The sequence below is a fragment of the Podarcis bocagei genome (assembly GCF_964188305.1).
Source record: "Podarcis bocagei genome assembly, chromosome: W".
Classification (NCBI taxonomy): domain Eukaryota; kingdom Metazoa; phylum Chordata; class Lepidosauria; order Squamata; family Lacertidae; genus Podarcis; species Podarcis bocagei.
The window spans coordinates 56,364,606-56,376,658 of record NC_138131.1 but is presented as its reverse complement, the minus strand read 5'-3'; positions in this window follow the sequence as shown (position 1 = coordinate 56,376,658).

The following is a 12,053-nucleotide window of genomic DNA, read 5'->3' as shown; positions in this document are numbered from 1 at the left end:
GAAAAGAAAGTTCCCTCTCTCTCAAGAGGGTTCTTTGTTCTCCAAATGTCAATCAAGTCCATATTTTCAGTCATTTCAAAAAAAGTCTTTGGTAGTCTCCCATCCTTGGAAACTACCTGTCTTTGTGATTTGTCCATATTTGTAGATACTACTCCATTCATGTCTCCCAACAAGATTAAATTGTAATCCAAATAGTCCAGTAAAATCTCATGCAGCTTCTTAAAGAATTCCGACTTCCCTTCATTTGGTGCATAGATCCCTAATATCAAGAATTTTTCACCTTGAACTTGAATTTCAATTGCCAAAAATCTTCCATGTTCATCTTTAAACATCAATTTCGGGGGGAAATTTTCCTTTGCATAGATTACCACTCCTCTTTTCTTAACTTTATCAGATGAAATAAATTCTTATCCTAATCTTTTGTTGATAAGTAGTTTTCTATGCAGTCTTGTCACATGAGTTTCTTGTAAACAAATCAAGTCCAATTGTTCTTTTTTCAATATATGAAAAACATTTCGTCTTTTTCGGGGAAGGTTAAGACCATTACAATTCCAACTTAGAAGTTGCAGAGCCATCCTGTTGCTATTTACTTTTTCCTCCCACTGCTCCAAGTAGTTGTTCACCTTCCATCGGTGATTTCAATCCAAATGTTAAGTTCAAAATGTCTGTTGCTTCCTTTACTGCTTGGGTTGGTTCCACTTCGACCGTCCCTTTCACAAGATCTTCTTCGTTGTCTCGTAAGAATTGCTCTTTGTCTTGGACAGATCTTATTCTGGTTTTCCTTCCTTTGTATTTAAAGGATAGGCCTTGAGGGAATTCCCACCTAAAGGGTATTTCGTTCTTTCTCAATAAATCAACCAGCTCTTTATAATGGGCTCTTACATCCAAAATATGTTTTGGTATATCTTTGAAAATCTCCACGAAAGCATTTTCAATTTCCAGAGTTCTTTGAAAATGCAGATTCAACATTTTATCTCTTTCTTCTTTTGATCTTAAAGTTATCAAGCAGTCCCTTGGCTTCTTTCTGCCTTGTCTTCTGCCCAATCTAAACGCAGACACTATCTTAATTTCTACCTTCTCCAACTCCTGTTGCCAAAAGTCCGAGAATTCTTTAGAAAGGAAGTCCACCAGGTCGTCTTTTTCGCTTTCAGGCACTGCTCTCAATCTCAGATTTCTCTCCATCCTTTGTATCTCGAGCATAGACAAAGCCAGTTCATGGTCTTCTAACTTTTTACAGACTGGTATTATCCTTTCCTGAGTGGCATCTGCAGAAACCTTAGCTTCTTCTGCAATCTTTCGAGTAGTGGCAGAGTCCTCTAGAAGTTTATTAATAGTCTCTGTATTTGAAGACACCCTCTTGCTGAGTTCATTCACACTTTGCGTGTTCAGATCAAGTTTTGCTGAGAGCTCTGCCAATTGTCTACTATTATCCGCACCTTGTTTTGTCAGATATTCCAAAGATTCATTTATTTTATAGAATGCACATTCACTCAAAAATCGCAGAGTGACATGTTTGTTATCAGCTGAAATGAACCATAGGTGTTTCGGTTCTATCTCAATAGAAGGAGAACAAATAAACTTGGATTGTTCTTTCGGTGGTAATTCACCCGAACCCTAACCCTAACCCTAACCCTAACCCTAACCCTAACCCTAACCCTAACCCTAACCCTAACCTTAACCTTAACCCTAACCATAACCCCAACCCTAGCAAAGAGAAATGTAATAAGCCTAAACAAAGCCAAACAGCTTGTTTTGGGTTCCAGCTACATAGAAAGAAGAATCTTGGATTTCGCTTATTACAAGTCGTGTTCTTCGGTGTTAATGCACTTTTTTAAAAAAATGATATTTATTAATTTTTCACAGACAAGAAACAATAAAAACAAAATCCAACATTTAAACGTTTAAACATTTAAACTACAAAAACAAGACAAATAAAAAATACACTGTAGAAAAACAGTTGATAGAAGAAGGATAGAAAAAAATAAAAAATGGAGAATAAAAAGAAGAGGAAAAAACCACCAAACGGCTAAAAATGTATTGATATTTTCAAATCTTATGTTTTCTTCACTAATTTCTTGACCTCCTCACACCTCCCATTTTGTATTCCAGTTCAAATATTAAATTCAGCAAATCCTTACCCTCTAGCATTTTATCCTTACTCCATATATTAACCTATTATTATAAATATCCATTTCCAATTATCATTCCCTATTTACATTTTCATAAGCATCTCTTAACCAGTACCACTTATTTTCAATCAAACGTCCTTTCAACATTCCTTAATTTTACAGTGCTTCTGCAGGTAATCTTTAAACTTCTTCCAATCTTCCTCCACCGACTCTTCTCCCTGGTCACGGATTCTGCTGGTCATCTCTGCCAATTCCATGTAGTCCATGACTTTCATCTGCCAGTCTTCCAGTGTGGGTAGCTCCTGTGTCTTCCAATATTTTGCGATGAGTAATCTTGCTGCTGCTGTTGCGTACATAAAGAAAGTTCTATCCTTCTTTAACACCAATTGGCCGACAATGCCCAGGAGAAAGGCCTCTGGTTTCTTCAGTAAGGTATATTTAAATACCTTTTTCAATTCATTATATATCATTTCCCAGAAAGCCATTTCCGACTTGAGAGGAGAGGGGGTTGCGGGCAGAAATCCTCCCACATCCTCACGCGGGGCTAGCCTTTGCCCCCGCGAGAGTAGGGAATCCCCGGGCGTGTCGACGACCCGGCCCGCCAATCAGCGGGCCAGGGAGGCGTGGTCTAGCCTATTTAAGGCTAGGCACGCCCAGGGACCGCCCTCTTTGCCCCTTCCAGCTGAGCGGGTTTTCTCTGTGAGGTTTTCGTCGCTGTTTTGGAGCCGTTGCGAGCCGCACCTTCTGCCTCGTGCTTGGCTTCACACCTACAGAGCTAAATCACTAAGGAGACCACAGTCTCCACTAGAGCTGAAATCACTTTTGCTGGGGTGTTTTGACGGCAGAAAGAAGGTTGGGAGGCACCAGCGGCTCCTTGGGAACTTTCCGATTTGCTTGCCTGCGCGTGGAGGACACTTACCTTGTTAGTTTGGAGGACCAGGCAGCGGCTGCAACACCGACGATCAGGCAATGCAGGGAGCGTATTGTTTGAAGGCGGAGAGCAGGAGGGGTAAAGTACACGGAGCGCAGCCAACTTCCGCTCCCCCCTTCTCGCTGGATCGCGGGGGTACTCGCCAGCGGTTTGTTTTCTTGTCTTCCTTGCTGTGCTCTCGGGTTTCCTGGTTTTCCCCCTTCAGTTTGCTATTTTGTTTGTGCGTTTGGTTGTTTGTTACTTTCTTGGCTTTAACGGCTGGCTGCCTCACTTAGCTGTTCTCCTGCTTTTCTCCCTCTTAGCGCCAGGTCCGCGCCCCCCGTTCTAACCCCCGCCTCCACTAAGTGTGGGTTTTAAAGCAGAGGCTTCCATTTTTGTTAAGGGCTTGTTAAGGGCAGAGAACAGGCGCCATCTTTGTGGGCACACGTGGTGGTAGTGCGAGCGGCTATCTTTGTTGAGGTAAGGGGAAGAGATCACGGCCGCCATCTTGGGAAGGGACACTTGTGGAGGCACGGGCGGCCATTTTAGGTGTGGCGTTAGGAACATATTCTGAATGCAAGCAGAGTATTCTTTGAAAAAAAAAGCAGAGGTAGCAGCTTTGCAAGCGGCAATTGGGCAAGCAAGGTTTGCACACAGTTCAATCAGACCCTTTACGTACGCGGTTTCATAGTTTTACTGATTAGGAACTTTCCTTTTCAGGGTATAGTTGTGCATTGATTTAGGCAGTAAGTCTGAAGGCATCGGGGGTTAATTCTTGGATTGCTTGGTTTTCATTCGGCTGGGGGACAAAAGTGCTGTGTGCTTTAGTATTTGTAAGTGGCTTCCATGCTGTTGGTGCTAAAGTGCTGAGTGCTGGGAATAATTAAGTGGTTTTTTTATGCTGTTGGGGCATAGTGCCTGGTATAGTGTTAAGTGGCTTCTATGCTGTTGGTGCTAAAGTGCTGAGTGCTGTAAATAATTAAGTGGCTTTTATGCTGTTGGGGCACAGTGCCTGGTATAGTGGAGATTATTTGGCAGTGGTTAGTTAAGCCCTCTCCTTCATTCAGGAAGTTGAACTAATAGCCTCTATAAATATAAACGTCCTCACTCACTGGGATTTGGGTTTTGCTTGAACCTATTGGTTAGGAAAATTTAATTTGAGCTTACTGGTTAGGATATACAATTCAATATATAGTTAAATGCTAATAATAGCAGTATTTGATTTATAAAAAAAAAATTAATTCTTTTACTTAATAGAGCTAGTGGGTCTTACTAGCTTTTATTGAATTAAGTCACAGCTGCACCGGCGTAGGTATTATTAGAATAGGTCCTGCCAACGTCTAGTGGTTCTGAACTAGCTTTTACTGGTTTAAGTTACAGCTGCACCAGCGTAGGTATTTCTTGGAATTAGTTCTGCTAACGTCTAAAGAGTTAAGTAGCGGCTAAGCCAGTGTTGAGATTATCGAACTTTGTTGCAGCTTGCATTTCTATTTTAAGTTGAACCTTAGCCAGTGACGATAGTACTGAACTTGGCAGCCAGTACCACAGGTAAAGGAACAGCTGGGTCAGTGTTGATAATTCTGAACTAGGGCAACCAGCCCTTCCAGATTCAACGTTGTGCCAAGTCATTGTAAACAATACTGAACTGGGTGCAGCTTTAGGTGGTGTTGCCAACAGCTGGGCATTGGCCGGTGGTGGTTTGTAAGTTTGCTTAGGATATACAGAACTAGGGGGGAGTTCACAGTCAATTCTGAGCTGAGCACAATTTAGGTCATCTTAGTGAGCACTGACTAGCGGGGAACACAGTCATCCTAGGGGGGGACAGCACTGTATTATCGAACGAATAGTCTTAGTACCTACCCTTGCTACGTCAGGAGAGCAAATGGCTTCCGGTGGGGACCAGCAACCATCCACCTCAGGTAATCAAGCCGCACTCGCTGCAGGCATTGGTGGTGCCCAGGTGCTGGCCATGCCATACGATCCCCAAGCTTTTGCCCAATGTTTCATGGCAGCTTGCGAAACTTTTTACAAACAGTGCAGGTCCAGAGGGACTTTGTCCCCGCCGGTCCCTGAACCATCACAGGTCGTGATACCGGATACTCCTCCCAGCTGTCAAGGGCAGCAGGGCAGCTCAGCGGGGGGTGGAGTTAGCACCCCGTCGGTCACGGCTACCGTCAGCCGCCCTAATACCCGTGCCCAGGCAGCCATCGCTAGAAAAGCCAACCAAAGCAGTGGTAAAGGAAAGGCGCCTGCAAAAAGTACCGGGAAGGGGAGGGCGACGGCCACGGGTACCAGTGGCAGCGCTGTCTCACACGTTGTAGATATCCCTAGTGTGTTTCAGGAGCAGCAGACCCAGCACAGCTCTACCGAGGACAGTGCGGGCTCCGCCTTGGAGGAGGAGCACGCGCAGCCCCAAGTTGTCCAGGTAGCCGCCAGCATGAACCCAGCCAACGTCGAGGTGCAAGGAGGGAAAAGAAAGTCCAAGAAGAAACATACCTCTTCGAAGAAGAAAATAAGTAAGCAGTCCGAGACGGAGGATGACTCAGGTACATCATCCTCGGATTCGGATAGCGAGGGCCCCTTGGATGGTTACTGGGGTTTGGGTGAGGCGAATCATGGGATTCCACTTTGGGCACATGAAAGGAGGGCCAATTCCCATCGTAGAACCTTTAATGGTGTGCTAGAATGGAAGGATGGGGCATTGGTGGAAGATGTAAAAGTCGCTACTAATCAACCCACTGATTATATTTTGGGGAACCATTTGTCACAGAAGAAGAGGAATAAGATCCTCAACGGTGACTATGTTGACATGTTTACCCTTTTTCCCCTGACTAAGATAACGGGTAAAGGTGAGAAGAGGCGCTCCTATGGTAGGCGGAGGTATAGGATGCCTAGGGCAGAGCGCACCTTCGAGAACTGGCTGGATGGATACCAGGTATTTATGGGAGTCGTTTGTGTGGCTTATCCGCGGCGTTCCATGGATTTGGTTGCGTACCTGGCTCACGTGAGGAGGGCCCACGCGCTCGCGGGGCAAAATGCCGCTCTAACGTACAAGGAGAATTTCCGTAGAAACGCTTCTCTCCTGCCTTCCACGCGATGGGATCTGACAGATCCTAATTTCTGGGGCGAGGACGTCAACCCGTACATCGGAAAGAAAGGCCAAGACTCAGCCAAGGCGGGTAAGACAGAGGCTAGTCGGCACCGCCATTGCTGGGAATACAACAGGGGAGTATGCTCGCGGCCTTCCTGTAAGTATCTGCACGAATGTGAGCGGTGCTGGGGGCAACCACCCTGCCTCTGCATGCTTCAAGAACAAGCAGCAGCCCTTTCGTGGGGCCCGGGGGTTCTCCCACGGTAATAACAGGGGTGCCCCAGATCCTCCCAAGAAGGGCCAGGTGGCCGCCAGTAACTTGCATCTTGGCTTAGCCTTCTCCCCCATCCGCCTTCAGCCCCTCAAAACCCTGTTGGATCAATATCCCGATCGAAAAGCTGCACAGTACCTGTGGGAGGGGTTCTCCACGGGTTTCAGGATCCCTGTATCTTTCCCCCCTAACACCAGGGACCCACAAAATCAGAAATCAGTCAGGGAGAGGCCAGAGGAAGTAAAGAAAAAGATAGAGAAGGAAATCAGTGCATGTAGGGTGGCAGGTCCTTTTGTTGAGCCTCCAGTGGAAGGTCTTCATCTATCCCCGTTGGGCATTGTACCAAAAAAGACCCCAGGGGAATTCCACATGATCCACAACCTCTCATACCCAAGGGGAGGGTTGGTTAATGATGCGATCCCCCAGGAGCTTTGCACAGTAAAATACGCCTCCTTCGACCAAGCAGTAAAAATGATCCGCAAGTTCGGGCGTGGGGCACTTCTTGCCAAATGTGAAATTGAGTCGGCGTTTCGCCTTCTTCCCGTGCATCCGGCTGACTTCCGTTGGCTGGGGTTTAGATTTGAGGGGGCGTATTTCATTGACAAAGCAATGCCTATGGGCTGCTCCATGGCATGCTCAGCTTTTGAGTCGTTCAGTACATTTCTCGACTGGGCCTTACGCTTTAGGACAGGGTCGTCGGGCATATCGCATTACCTCGATGATTTTATTTTGGTGGCCGATAGCAGGCAGCGGTGCTCCACCCTCCTGGAGGCCTTCACCGCCTTAGCAGGCGAGCTAGGGGTGCCATTAGCCGCAGAAAAAACTGAGGGGCCTTCCACTTCTTTGGTTTACCTAGGCATTGAATTAGATACTATAGCCCAAACGTCCAGACTGCCTCGGGAAAAACTGTGTGCCCTTAAAGAGACAATACTACAGCTTTTGCCGCTGAAGAAGGTGACTTTAAGGCAAATTCAATCTCTGCTAGGTCACTTAAATTTCGCTTGTAGGGTAGTGGCCCCGGGTCACCCTTTCTGTGGCCGGCTGGCAGGACTGTCGGCAGGTCTCAGGGCACCACAGCATAGGGTTCGCCTCTCAAAAGAAGTCAAGGCAGATTTGGAAGTCTGGTTGCAATTCCTTGAAAATTATAATGGGATATCCCTGTGGCAGGACTCCTTGACGCTTGATGCCGACTTCCAGGTTCAGTCAGATGCTGCGGGGTCCCTAGGTTTCGGAGTATATTTCAGGGGCCAGTGGTGTGCAGAAAGGTGGCCAAAAGACTGGCAGGGCCAGCCTATCTCCCGGGACCTCACATTTTTTGAATTTTTCCCCATCTTGGTGGCAGTGCACCTCTGGACAGACCAGTTTCGCAATCATAGGGTCTGCTTCAACACAGATAACCAGGCAGTGGTAGTGGTTCTTGCCAGGCAGGCCACCCGCTCCCCTAGGGTGGGAAACTTGTTGCGGTGCCTCGTCCTCCTGTGTCTAGAGAACAATATATATTTCTCGGCCAAATTCGTGCCCGGCATTAATAATGACATCGCGGATGCTCTGTCTCGCTTTCAGATGGAGCGCTTCCACTTATTAGCGCCGGATGCGGAACAGTCATCGATGCCTTTCCCGGAGCATCTCTGGAGTCTTGGGAGGAAGAAGTGTTGAAGGGAGTATTCGGTGCAGTCGCCCCTTCCACAATGAGATCCTACAAGAAAGCGTGGGCCGACTTCCTAGTGTTCCGCAATAAGTTTCCCAAGTCAAAACGCAACCCGGTTCCCTCAGCGAGGGAAGTCCTCCATTATTTAGCTCACTTGAGGGAGCTGGGCAGGGCCCCAGGACTCTCAATATTCAGTCTGCAGGGGATTTAATATTTTGGCAAAACATTTTTCGACACTGACCCATGCGCCAAATTTATAGTGCGTAAGGCTTTAGATGGGTGGCGCCGGCAGCAACCACCTGGTTCTGACCCAAATACACAAAAAATTACGTGCCATATGCTGGTCAAAATATGAGGCTCGCCTGTTCTCGGCTGCCTACTCCATAGCCTTCTTCGGGGCCCTTCGCATAGGGGAGGTGGTTTGCGATGGAGGGGCTGTCCAAGCCCGGAGGGGTATCCTCTTTGGTGATCTGACCCTGTCAACAAACGAGCTTATAGTCCAAGTTAGGAGCTCCAAGACCGACCAGCAGGGGAGGGGGGCCCTTCTAAGGTTGCCGGCGGTGCAAGGCCCTGGCCCATGCCCGGTTAGGGATACGAGGCGTTTTCTTTACCTAAGGCCTGGTAGCCCAGGCCCCCTCTTAATTCATGCCGACGGCTCACCTTTGGCCAGGCATCAGTTTACACGGGTGATGCGAAGGGCTTTGGCCGCATGTGGGCTACCCGCGGGTGAATTTGCGGCTCACTCTTTTCGGATCGGCGCTGCAACCACGGCGGCGCATCTTGGTCTCTCCGCAGAGAGGATAAAGGATCTGGGCCACTGGAAGTCGAATGCATTCAGAGCTTATGTAAGGGGGACTTTATGACTACTAGGTGCACGCCTGACCTCGCTTTCCCTGTTTATTTCATTTTCAGATTGCCGAGGGGTACGCATCTGGCTGGTAGGCCATAGTATCGTGCATTGGGCAAGGCTGCGTGCAATGAGTACCGGGCTGGGAAAAAACTTGAACTTGCCGGCGGGTGTCCAGTTGACCTGGATGGCGAGAAGAGGCATGCGTTGGTGTGAATTCATGCCAGTTGTGATGGCGAGAGCTGCCTCTGAGGGCCCCCCGGATGCCCTGGTTATCCAATTGGGGGAGAATGACCTAGCGTACCGCAAAGCTACTGACTTGAGATGGAACATTTTTGACGACTTTGCAGAATTGATGGCGGTTTACCCAAACGTGACTATTTTGTGGTCCTCGTTGCTTGAGAGGAGGACATGGAGGGATTGTGTGAGCCCGGTTGGAATCAATAAGGCAAGAAAGGTCTTGCAGCGGGCCGTGAAGCGTAGAGTGGCGGCTCTGGGCGGGTGTGTCATCGGCCACCCCGGCATCCAGTACAGCAACGAGGCCCTCTACAGATGTGATGGCGTGCATCTATCTGACGTTGTAAACGATATCTGGTTGGGGGACATCTTAGCTGGGATTAGGAGTTGGTTGCAGGCTTGAAGGTATTGGCGGCAAGCTTCGCTCGAGTGGCGGTTAGGCATTGGCAGGTGTCAGGGGCTCAGGAACAGAGGTACAGGGGAGAGAGGAAATGGAGAGCGAAGGGGAAGAATCTGAGGGCAGCGTAGGGGAGTATGACAGCGACCCGAGAGATTCCATGAGCTTCTCCAGCGAATCAGAAGATTCCCAGAAGGAGGCGCCGATGGTCAGGGCAAGGGGGGTCCCATGGGGAACACACCAGAAACAAGGGGCCAGCGGGGACTCCCAAAGCAGCAGCGGGAGATCAGGATCAGCTTCCCCACCAGAGCGTAGTGGGGCGGAAGAGTCCCAGGTGTCAGGACCAACGTCTCCTCCAGCAGGGAGAGAAGATGAGTCAGGGCTGACCACGCCTCTATCGGAGAGTGGGGGAACGGAGGGGAGGTCGGGTCCAGCTAGCCTCCCAGAAGGGAGAAGCAGTGACAGGAGCAGTGTAACGGTCAGGAGGAAGGTTGCCGGCTGGGCGCGCGCGCCAAGTTCGAATGTACAGGCGCGGGGGACAGCAGAAAACCCGGATTGGGAACCAGGTCCTAAAGCCCGCCGGAGGCAGGGGGAAGACTCAGGGGACTCAGCGTCAGATGAGTCTAGGAAGGGCGAGACCCCAGCTGACAGGCGGAGCCAGAGGAGGAAAGAGCAAAGGAAGAGGTGGAGCAAGGCTAGAGTCTGGGGGGAGGAGATTCAGACGGAGCTTCGACGGTCTAGAATTTCAGACGTAGAGCTGCGCGCTACGGTTGTGAAGGTGAAACTGAACTTCAATAAAGACTTTTGTATATAACAACGAACTGGCGTTGGTCCTTTGTGAGCTGGGACCTCGGGCAGCTCTGACAGCTATGATTAAATGGGCACAGGACGTTGGTCATAACATTATGTTCGCTGACTGGGAACAGTTGTGGACCACCGGGATTAAATTCACGGCATGTTAATTCACGTTGGTGATTTCTTGAGTGGATGTGGTGCGGTCCCTGGCGCCTGAAACCTGTGGGGTTCTTTGTAGGGTGTGAGCACTGACCTATGAAATACCGGGTGCATTCTGGAGCCCTCCGGGAGTGTTAACCGGAAGGCCACTGGGTTGATTTGTGCCTCGACTTGGTAAGGCCCTAGCTGCTTGTGTCTGAGCTTCTTCTTAGCTAACGTTCTGGCCGGCACTGCCTGGGCCGCTAACCAGACCCAGTCCCCCACCTGGATGTCTTCCCCGACTCTCCTGTGCCTGTCTGCCTGCATTTTGTAGGCGTGTTTTGCTAGTTCCAAGTGCCTTCGGAGTTGGTCGTGGACCTCCTGCAACTCTGCTGCCAAGTGCTCTGCACGCCGTGGCTCCCCCTCCCCCTTCGTCTCTAACCCCGGGAAGGTTCTGGGATGCCGCCCATTGTTGGCGAAGAACGGTGTCACCCCTGTAGACCCGTGCTTCGTGTTGTTGTAGGCAAACTCGGCCAGCGGTAGGTAGTCCACCCAGGTCAAGGGTTGTTGATTAGCGTAGCATCGCAGGTACTGCTGCATGATGGCGTTGACCCTCTCCGCTTGTCCGTTGGTCTGCGGGTGTCGTGCCGACGCTAAGTTGATCTTGACATTCAGGATGCCCAGCAGCTTCTGCCAGAAGCTCGAGATGAATTGGCGACCCCGGTCGGACAGGATGGACCGTGGTAAGCCGTGAACTTTGAACACGTGGTCTATGAACAGCTTGGCAGTCTGTTCTGCCGTGGCCACCTTCGCGCAAGGAATGAAGTGCGCCATCTTGGTGAACAGGTCTACGACCACGAGTACCGCTGTTTTGCCTCGCGAGCTGGGCAGATCCGTGACAATGTCCAAGCCAATTTCTCCCACGGTTTGAGCGGCGTCTGTAGCGGTTCCAGCAGTCCCGCCGGCTTCCTGTGCACTCGTTTGGCCCTTTGGCATGTGTCACACCTAGAGACGTAATCCGCGACTTCTCCTCTCATCTGGGGCCACCAAATGTCTCTGGCCACTAATTCCGCCGTCTTGTCCTTGCCGAAGTGCCCAGCACTGGGCGCGTCGTGTAACTGCTGCAGGACTTTTGCGCGGAGGTCGTCTCCCAGCCTGTAGAGAGCCCCTTTGCAGGTGAGCAGTCCGTCGCATATCTGGAACTTGTCGTCCTTCGCTGTGCCTCTTCGCACCTCCTCCATCTTGGATTGTGCGAACGCATCCGTCTGCAGTGCGCGACGCACTGCGTCCAGGTCCACGGTGGCTGAAGCGCATGCCCACACTTTCGGTGCGAAAATGTGTTTGGCCGCCACCGGTGCCGCTTCCTCGAGATATTGCGGTTTCCTGGATAGTGCATCTGCCATGATGTTGTTGTCTCCCGGGATGTATTCTATCCAGAAGTCGAAATCCGCAAAGAACTCCGCCCAGCGGATGTGTCTCTGGTTCAGGAACCGTGCCGTGCGCCAGTACTCCAGGTTCTTATGGTCCGTGCGGACCTGCACAGTGTGTCTGGCTCCGATGAGGAAGTGCTGCCACGCCTTGAAGGCTCCA